Source organism: Mauremys mutica, chromosome 9 (genome assembly GCF_020497125.1).
Source record: "Mauremys mutica isolate MM-2020 ecotype Southern chromosome 9, ASM2049712v1, whole genome shotgun sequence".
NCBI classification, from domain to species: Eukaryota; Metazoa; Chordata; order Testudines; family Geoemydidae; genus Mauremys; species Mauremys mutica.
Window position 1 is genome coordinate 65,430,373 of NC_059080.1, and position 10,380 is coordinate 65,440,752.

The following is a 10,380-nucleotide window of genomic DNA, read 5'->3' on the forward strand; positions in this document are numbered from 1 at the left end:
ACACACACACACACACTGTTGACTAATGTTGATGCTAGTTTTCTTTCAAGGGAGGGATTGACATGTTTATGATCGTACCAGAAAAGTATAAGATGGCCTTAATTTGAATACATGTTATGTAAGTTACAGACCAAAACTATAGGCTTCTCTACAAAGGAAACCTTTCCCAGTTATACTGATATAGTTGTGCAGGTATAATTCACTTGTGGACCCTTATTGCGGCATAAGAGAGCCTTTTTTGCAGTTTAACTAAACCCCCCTTCCAAGCAATATTAGCTGAATTTAAAAAGTCACTCTTATACTAGAATAAGTGTCCACATGAGGGTTTAATAACTATATTGGTTTAAACTTACCCCTTAGTTTATACTAGGAAGCCCATTCCCACGTAGACAAAACCTCTGCCAATAAAAGTAAATTCACAACTCTCTGCCCTCCTCAAAAGAGTTGTCTTGAGACAGTGAGTTTTCATGCATTTGGATAATGCAATGATGTTCATTGTCCTACGATTCAATCTGAACTGTATCTGCAAAATTAACAGAGTTCAGTAAATTAAGACACAGCTATTCTATTTGTATAGCAAAAAACCATTTGCTTCCAAGAGGTGTTGATCGAAGAGGCAAATGACATTTTATGCAAGCCACTTGTTGGTCATATTTCTACAGAACACTGTTTTTTAAACTTGGGGTCAAAACTGAATGTTAAAATAATAAACAATTAAAAATACCACCCTTAAGAGTCAATCCTGAAAACTGAATCTGTTTCAACAGCATGACAACATCTTCATCTGATCATGCACAAATGTGACCACAGAAGTGGCCCATAAAGAACACACCTTCACTTTGTGTGTGCTAGCCACTGGGCCACTGTCACCTTCCACTGCAAATGCTCTGCAGCAAGAGTAGGGCTGACTTTATCTCCTCCTCACCACTGCAAGCAGAAGGGAGGAGGAAGCTGAACTGTGGGCTGAGACTTAAATTGAGCCATTAAGAGGCTGAACTGAATCTTTATATCTTTCCATTGAGATTTGATTTCCAATTTTAACCATTCTTTTATATTTTATTTATAAATATCAAAGTAGAGATTTGCTGTGAATTAAATTTTTTTAATACATTCTTAAATTTGCAAAACACTGTGGGGATGATGCTGCAAAGAATTAAGACTAAGGCCTGGTCTACACTAAGACTTTAAATCGAATTTAGCAGAGTTAATTCGAACTAACCGCTCAACCGTCCACACCAGAAAGCCATTTAATTCGAACTAGAGGGCTCTTTAGTTCGAATTCGGTACTCCACCCCGAAAGGTGGAGTAACGCTAAATTCGACATGGCTAGCTCGAATTAGGCTAGGTGTGGATGCAAATCGAACTTAGTAGCTCTGGGAGCTATCCCATAGTGCACCACTCTGTTGACGCTCTGGACAGCAGTCCGAGCTTGGATTCTCTGACCAGCCACACAGGAAATGACCCGGGAAAATTTGAATTCCTTTTCCTGTCTGGGCACTTTGAACCTGACGTCCTGGCTGGACATCGGGGCGAGCTCCGCAGCACCTGCAACGATGCAGAGCTCTCCAGCAGAGGAGTCCGGCCAATCCAAGAATAGAAAGAGGTCCGCAGCATGGACAGACCGGGAAGTCCTGGATCTGATCGGTGTGTGGGGCGAGGAGTCTGTGCTGTCGGAGCTGCGCTCCAACAAGCGGAATGCAAAGACCTTCGAGAAGGTCTCCAAAGCAATGATAGAGAAAGGATACAGCCGGGATGCAATGCAGTGCCGCGTGAAAATCAAGGACCTGAGACAAGGCTACCAAAAAGTCAGAGCGGCAAACGGACGCTCCGGAGCCCAGCCCCAGACATGCCGCTTCTACGAGGCACTGCATGCCATTCTAGGTGGGTCTGCCACCACTGCCCCACCAGTGACCGTGGACTCAGTGGATGGCATAGTGAACCTGGACAGTTCCTCCTTGATGTTCGCCGATGGGGAAGATGAGGAAGGGTCTGTGGAGGACGGCGCAGGCGACAGCGAACACAATACCGCTTTCCCTGACAGCCAGGATCTCTTCATCACCCTCACAGAGATCCCCTACCAACCCTCCCCGGCCGTTAACCCGGACTCTGAATCAGGGGAAGGATCAGGCGGTAAGTGCTATAAACATGTAAACATTTATTTTTTATAAATCAGGTATAAAAAAATAGAAATACAATATATAAAATTTTCAATGAAAAACTATATGAAAAGTAGGTCCACACATATAGGGATTGAACAATAATCCTCCAGGGACAATTCAACAAAGGTCTCATAGAGGTCCTCGAAAAGCCTCCGCAGGAAGTTCCTGGGGAGAGGTGCCTTGTTGGGTGCTCCGTGGAAGCACACTCTTCCACGCCAGGACATCCTTATGTACATGGGAATCATCGCTTCCACAAGCATGGCCGCATATGGTCCTGGTCTCTGCAGGGCTTCCCTTAGCATCCGCTCTTTGTGACTCCGAGGGACCCGCCTCAGGGTGATCTCGTTCATGAAATGCTGCATCTAATTAGGGCAATTAGTGTATTGTTACTGTTGTGAATGGTTGACTTTTACTTTGCATAACAATGACCCTCGCTTAACAGCCACGTGTTGTAGGCCACATAGGAAAAGCATACATTGATCTTTCCCGTGCACTGGCGGGAGTGGCTGGAAAAGGGTCAGAGTATATGATTTCCAGATTGCCTTTAGCGGGAGGGCACAGCTATCCATTAACTGATAAGCAGAATGTACTGTAAGGCTTACCAGGACTGTCTGCTAGACGGATTCAGCTGTCTCTCCCCACTTGTCCGCTCTCCTGTGCAATGCCGCAGCCAATGAGAGCGTATTCCGAAATCTCGAACTTGTCCTCAGATCTCGTGAGACTTGTTGCCCTGTATGGTCTTGTTCAGAGAAACTGACTAGACTGTGTTCACTGTTCGCAAACATGTATCTGTTCAAGGAAATCACTTACTTTTCCCATCACACAGCTTCGGCTCTTTCCCGGACTGCCCCGGCATCCCCCTCACAGAGGCTGGCGCAGATTAGGCGGCGAAAGAAAAAGACTAGGGACGAGATGTTCGCAGAACTGATGGCCTGCTCCAGAGCCGAGGCGGCAGAGCAGAGACAGTGGAGGGAGACCTTATGTCAACAGCATCGCACACACATCGAACGGGAGGATAGGTGGCGGCAGGAAGACCAGCAGGCGACTCAAACGCTGCTTGGGCTAATGAGGGAGCAAACGGACACGCTCCGGCGCCTTGTTGATGTTCTGCAGGACCGCAGGCAGGAGGACAGAGCCCCCCTGCAGTGTATCTGCAACCGCCCTCCCCCGCCAAGAAGTCCTGCCCCCCCCCACCCAAAAGTACAAGACGGAGGGGCGGTAGGGGCCGTGAGAACTGTCACTGCACCACTGCATAGCGCTAATGTACCACACACCTCTCACGCTATAAATTTGTAGAAGTGCTTCCCTTACAGGCTCACCCAGTCCCAAATCCAAGTTTCATCCCCCCACTGTGTATTAGATTATTAAAAGCTGTTTGCTGTTATTCACTGTTATGGTCACGTCTTTCGTGTCAGAGGATTTTTTTGTGTATGGGGGGGGGAGGGGATTTATAATTGCACGGTATAGCCTACATGACCAGGGTACAGACTTGGGGGCATGATCAACTGCAGGGCACACACACACTGCAGTCAGTAGGCACCAGGGTCACTTTGTGTGGTGTATGCTGCCCCGGGTCATTCTGTGATGTGTATGCTTGTCCAGGGTCCTAGCGCCTGCCACCACCTTAATGTTAAGGCACGCTGCCCTTACCATGCACTTCCACCGTAGCAACGAGCCTCTCCGCTGCCCTGAGCCCCAACAAGAGCCCTCATCCACGGACAGATACTCACCCTTCCCCCACACCCCTCACCCCTTCCTACGCCCAAACCCGCAGCCCACTGCCGTCATCCAAACCCCTATCCAAAGAAGGCACCACTCGCCCCTTCCTGCAAACCCACCCCTTCCTGCAAACCCTCCCCTTCATGCACAACCACTTGCAACCGTCCCCCACCCCAGAGACCTATGTAGGAGCAGGAGTATGTCATTCCTCTATGGAACAACCGGTCTGTACATCAGTGCACACCGTGCCCAGCACAGTATGCGTCCATGTTTCAACACCTGAACAGAAATGCAAAGTAAAACAAAGATTTATTAATAATGAGTGTTACAGTTAATTTGCTTTAAAACGTGCTTTGGAAGTGGGGGAAACTTGGAGAACGGGGTATGTAACCGCAGATCGAAATCGACACATACAGACACAGGCCCAGGGTCAGTTTCTATTGAAAGCAAGTGGAGAGTCATAGGTTACCCTGCTCTCCGAGGAAACTTGCTTTCAAAGCCTCCCGGATACACAGTGCTTCCCGCTGGGATATTCTCTCGGCACGGGTGTCTGGCTGAGCGTAAACTGCAGCCAGGCGATTTGCCTCAACCTCCCATCCGGACAAAAAGGTCTCACCCTTGCTCTCACAGAGATTGTGTAGCACACAGCAAGCAGCAATAACTACGGGGATATTCTTTTCGCTGATGTCCGAGCGAGTCAGTAAGCTCCGCCATCTCCCCTTGAGACATCCGAAAGCACACTCCACCACCATTCTGCACTTGCTCAGCCGGTAGTTGAAGAGTTCCTTCTCTCTGTCCAAGGCGCCTGTATAGGGCTTCATGAGCCAGGGCATTAGCGGGTAGGCTGGGTCCCCGAGGATCACTGTAGGCATCTGCACATCCCCAACCGTTAGTTTGTGGTCCGGGAAGAAAGTACCTGCCTGGAGGCGTTTAAACAGACCAGAGTTCCTGAACACACGCGCGTCATGAACCTTGCCCGCCCACCCAACGAAGATGTTGGTAAAACGTCCCCTATGGTCTACCAGTGCTTGCAGCACCATTGAAAAGTAGCCCTTTCGGTTAATGTACTCGCTGGCCTGGTGGGCTGGTGCCAGGATAGGGATGTGAGTCCCATCTATAGCCCCACCGCAGTTTGGGAATCCCATCGCGGCGAAGCCATCTATGATGTCCTGGACGTTTCCGAGAGTCACTACCTTTGAGAGAAGTTGCTCAACGATTGCGTGGGCTACTTCAATCACAGCAACCCCCACGGTAGATTTGCCCACGCCAAAGTGGTTCGCTACTGACCGGTAGCTGTCTGGCGTTGCAAGTTTCCAGAGGGCTATGGCCACTCGCTTCTGCACACTCAGGGCTGCTCGCATCCGGGTGTCCTGGCGCTTCAGGGCAGGGGACAGCAAGTCACAGAGTTCAAGGAAAGTGCCCTTACGCATCCTGAAGTTTCGCAGCCACTGTGATTCATCCCAGACCTGCAGCACTATGCGGTCCCACCAGTCCGTGCTTGTTTCCCGGGCCCAGCATCGCCGTTCCACACCATGAACTTGACCCATTGCCACCATGATCTCCACGGCGCGGCGTACCCTGCTTTGTGAGAGGTCTGCGCCACTCTGTGAATTCCTGTCCTCACCGCGCTGCCGGAGCCTCCTCGCCCGATTTCTCAGCAGCTGACTGTGGAAGAGGTGGACGATAAGGTGCGAGGAGTTGACAACGGCCATAAGTGCAGCGATGATCGCAGCGGGCTCCATGCTCGCAGTGCTGTGGCGTCCACACTGTAACCGACCAGAGAAGGGCGCGAACAGATTTCCCGCCGGAGCTTTCAGGGAGGGAGGGCGTGATTGACGGTTCAATGACAACAGTTACCCAAAAGCACCCTCGACACATTTTTCCCCCAGGAGGCATTGGGAGCTCTACCCAGCATTCCAATGGGCAGCGGGGACTGCGGGAACTGTGGGATAGCTTCCCACAGTGCACCGCTTCCAAAGTCGACGCCAGCCCCGTTACTGTGGACTCAGAAATTCGAATTAGTGTATTTACTGTGGATACACAAATTCGACTTCATAAGGTCGAATCCACAAATTCGACTTAAGTAGATTCGAAATAGTCTTGTAGTGTAGACAAGGCCTAAGGTTCTGATCAACATGCTGCCAGTGTTGGTTCAGCACAGTGGAGAAACATAGAGAGCCCATGTTTTAGATTAATCACTTCTGGTTAAAGTGGTGACAGCTTTTATTAAATGTGAATCAGTATTCTTGTCATTAACAACACAGATAAATTAGCTGTAACTTTAACTATGAGCAAAGCCTTTAGTTCCGAAACCTCAAAGTGACCATGACTGGGCAATAGTTGGGTCTGCACTGCACTGCCAGATATGGACTACAAAGAAAATATGCTCTTTCCAACAGAAGAATATTGAACTGCAGAAACAATTCACTTCTAGAACTAAGGGGTACTGAATAGATTAAGAAGGGAAGGGGAAGGAACAGGAGGCAAACACCTTTCTTGGACATGGCGGACAAAGACATACAGAGAGTGACATACTAGAATCCTAGACTCAAATCTTAAACTTGAACGTCTGAAGTTAGGCATCTATATTTATATAAAGGTACTTTAATAGACTGATTTTCAGAAGCACTGAGCAATCGCAGCTCCCCACTAAAATTCAGCACCTCTGAAAGTCAGTCTACATATTTTAATGTCTAAATGTGGAAACAGATACCCAAAATTAGGCCCTGTTAGGCTGAGAAAGACAGTATGTAATGTCTTCCACTGCTTTTACTGATACTCTGTCACCAAAATCTTTAAAAGCCTGTTTGCAGAACTAAGTGGAAGTGGGTCTGGTGCTTTGAATATAGTACAGAGGGCTGCCTTTTGAAAATTTAGGGTCAAGCAGATTAGCTAGTTGTGATTTTTGCAGAGATTAATCCAACTCTATTTGTATTTGTTTTCTTTTTATAGTCTACCAATGGATTAAGCAATCAATTTGCAAACACCTAGAAGATAATAAGGTGATAAATAAAAGTCAGCATGGATTTATCAAGAACAAATCGTGTCAAACCAATCGGATAGCTTTCTTTGACAGGGTAACAAGCCTTGTGGATGGGGGGAAGCAGTAGCTGTAGTATATCTTGACTTTAGAAAAGCTTTTGATACTGTCTTGCATGACCTTCTCATAAACAAACTAGGGAAATACAACCCAGATGGAGCTACCATAAGGTGGGTGCATAACTGGTTGGAAAATCTTTCCCAGAGAGTAGTTATCAGTGGTTCACAGTCATGCTGTTAGGGCATAACGAGTGGGGTCCCACAGGGATCGATTCTAAGTCCGGTTCTGTTCAATATCTTCATCAATTATTTAGATAATGGCATAGAGAGTACACTTATAAAGTCTGCAGATGATACCAAGCTGGGAGGATAGAATTAAAATTCAAAATGATCTGGACAAACTGGAGAAATGGTCTGAAGTAAATAGGTAGAAATTCAATAAGGACAAATGCAAAGTACTACACTTAGGAAGACACAATCAGTTGCACACATACAAATGGGAAATGACTGCCTAGGAAGGAGTACTGCAGAAAGGGATCTGTGGGTCATAGGATCACAAGCTAAATATAAGTCAACAGTGTAACTCTGTTATAAAAAAGCAAACATCATTCTGGGATGTATTAGCAGGAGTACTGTAAGCAAGACACAAGAAGTAATTCTTCTGCTCTACTCCACGCTGATTAGGCCTCAACTGGAGTATTGTGTCCAATTCTGGGCACCACATTTCAGGAAAGATGTGGACAAATTGGAGAAAGTCCAGAGATGAGCAACAAAAATGATTAAAGGTCTAGAAAACATGACCTATGAGGGAAGATTGAAAAAATTGGGTTTGTTTAGACAGGAGAAGAGAAGACTGAAGGTGGGGACATAACAGTTTTCAAGTACATAAAAGGTTGCTGCAAGGAGGAGGGAGAAAATTGTCCTTCATAACCTCTGAGGGTAGGGCAAGAAGCGTAGACTGTGTAGACCAGGGGTCGGCAACCTTTCAGAAGTGGTGTGCCGAGTCTTCATTTATTCACTCTAATTTAAGGTTTCGCGTGCCAGTCATACATTTTAACTTTTTATAAGGTCCCTTTCTATAAGTCTATAATATATAACTAAACTATTGTTGTATGTAAAATAAATAAAGGTTTTTAAAATGTTTAAGAAGCTTAATTTAAAATTAAATTAAAATGCAGAGCCCCCTGGACCGGTGGCCAGGACCCGGGCAGTGTGAGTGCCACTGAAAATCAGCTTGCGTGCCGCCTTCGGCACACATGCCATAGGTTGCCTACCCCGGCGTAGACTGTCGATCCTTCATCAGTTGAGACTGAGCCGATCACAACACGTCTTCCAATTTTCTCTCACAATGGCCATCCTTCACCATGCTTGTCCATATCTCCTTGTTAGGAAATCATCCCACCTGTTTGGAGGCCGACTGCCTCGCTGTTTCTGTTCTCGTGGATACCACTCAGATATAGCTGCGGTCCATCTGTTGTCGCTGAGTCGGGCCACATGTCCTTCTCACTGCATTTTGCTGAGCCTGCTTTCAACAACAACGTCTCGCACTCCAGACTGCTGCCTAATTATTTCGTTGGGGATGTGATTACGGAGTGAAATGTCCAAAAATGTTCGTTCCATCGCCCTCTGTGTGACAGACTGTTGATGTTCTTCAATCTTTGTCAGCGACCATGTTTCGTTGCCACATAACATCGCTGGAAGCACAGTCGTGTTGAAAAGTTTTGCACAAGTTGTTTTGCTGATCTTTCCTTAGAGGATGTCCTTTGTGACACTGAATACACACCATCCAGCTTTTTTCCTGCACGACAGTTCACCTTCTCATCGTGGCTGTCCTAGGGTCTCACCCCCACTTTGAGCTTGTGAGTTCAAAGATGGGGACCCGCAGGTATTCTCCCTCCACCCTAACCCTTAGGGTAGGTTTCCTTCTCGCTGCCACCACTCGATTAATTCGGTGAATCGAGACACCCCTCTGTTTCCCCCCTCTTCCTTCCAGAGACTTTCCTGGGGAAGCACAGATCAAATCACAGAGGGAGAAAGATTCCTTTCACTTCCCTCTCCCTTCCCTGCTTTCTCTGCTTGGAGACAACCCTTGTCTCCACAGAGTGGCGCCTAGCTTCCTTCCCCTGAATCCATAGGTAAGGAACTTAACCAAGTCCTGAACCTAAAAGAGTTTATTAAAAGAATAAAAAAAAGAAAAAAAAATACACAATCTCTATGAATCCAAGATAGACATTCATAGGGTCTAGTCTTATTAATCCCTGGAGAAATTTCTCCCTTTTCCTCAGTACAAACAATACAGGCAAAATTACGAATAATCAATACAAACACACAGAATTGCAGACACAGGATTCTTATATGAAATTACCCAGTACTTCTAATACTCACTAGCTTGAATAGAAGAAATTAGTTCAGAAAGATGCGCAGACTTGATTAAGCGTCTGGGCTGGTGTAGTTCCAGACGGCTAAGAACACAGAACAAAGAACACAGAGACCCAAGTTCCCGCTCTCTGGGATTTTCAAATTCTCTTCCCTGATTGGTCCTTTGGTCAGGTGTTTCACCAGGTCTGTGTTAACCCTTTACAGGTAGAACTTAACCCTTAACTAACTACTTATGACACGCCCCCAAATCACCAACAGTGGGAGCACTGGCGGTGATTTCCTCCTAAACTGTAAAACCAACAGAGTAATAAACACATGCACTATTACATATACTACTAAGCATATAACATGTAAAGAACACTTTTTAGCCACTAGATTCTGGGAAACTGTCACGAGAGAGTGCATCAGCAACTTTGTTGGAAGCTCCTGAAATGTGTTGAATTTCAAAATCAAAGTCTTGGAGAGCTAAACTCCATCTGATAAGTTTTTTGTTGTTTCCCTTGTTAGTATGAAGCCACTTTAGTGCAGCATGATCGGTTTGTAGCTGGAACTGCCGTCCCCAAACGTATGGGCGTAGCTTTTCCAAGGCATACACAATGGCGTAACACTCTTTTTCACTGACGGACCAGTGGCTTTCCCTCTCAGACAGCTTCTTGCTGAGAAACACGACAGGATGGAAGTTGTGATCCGGTCCTTTCTGCATGAGAACCGCTCCTACCCCACGGTCAGATGCATCGGTGGTAACTAGGAAGGGTTTGTCAAAGTCCGGGGCCCGTAATACAGGGTCAGACATGAGCATTGCCTTAAGCTGGATAAAGGCTTCCTGACACTCATCAGTCCACTTAACTGCATTTGGCTGGGTTTTTCTGGTCAGATCAGTTAGTGGAGCAGCGATTTGGCTGTAGTGTGGTACAAACCGCCTGTAATATCCGGCCAAACCTAAGAAGGATTGGACCTGTTTCTTTTACCTTGGGACAGGCCACTGTTGGATAGCCTCCACCTTGGCCTGTAGGGGGTTGATGGTTCCTTGACCCACCTGGTGTCCTAGGTAAGTCACTCTGTTTTGGCCTATTTGACACTTTTT

General features: G+C 46.7%; 1 protein-coding gene across 1 annotated transcript in view; it reads right to left on the reverse strand.

Moving 5' to 3' along the window:
* SPSB4 (splA/ryanodine receptor domain and SOCS box containing 4) overlaps positions 1 to 523 on the reverse strand; it is a 209,914-nt gene extending 209,391 nt beyond the window's left edge. The window contains exon 1 of the mRNA XM_045031484.1: positions 354 to 523. The gene's annotated coding sequence lies outside the window, so the exon portion shown is untranslated. The remainder of the gene's footprint in view (positions 1 to 353) is intronic.
* Between the last annotated feature and the right edge of the window lie 9,857 nt (positions 524 to 10,380).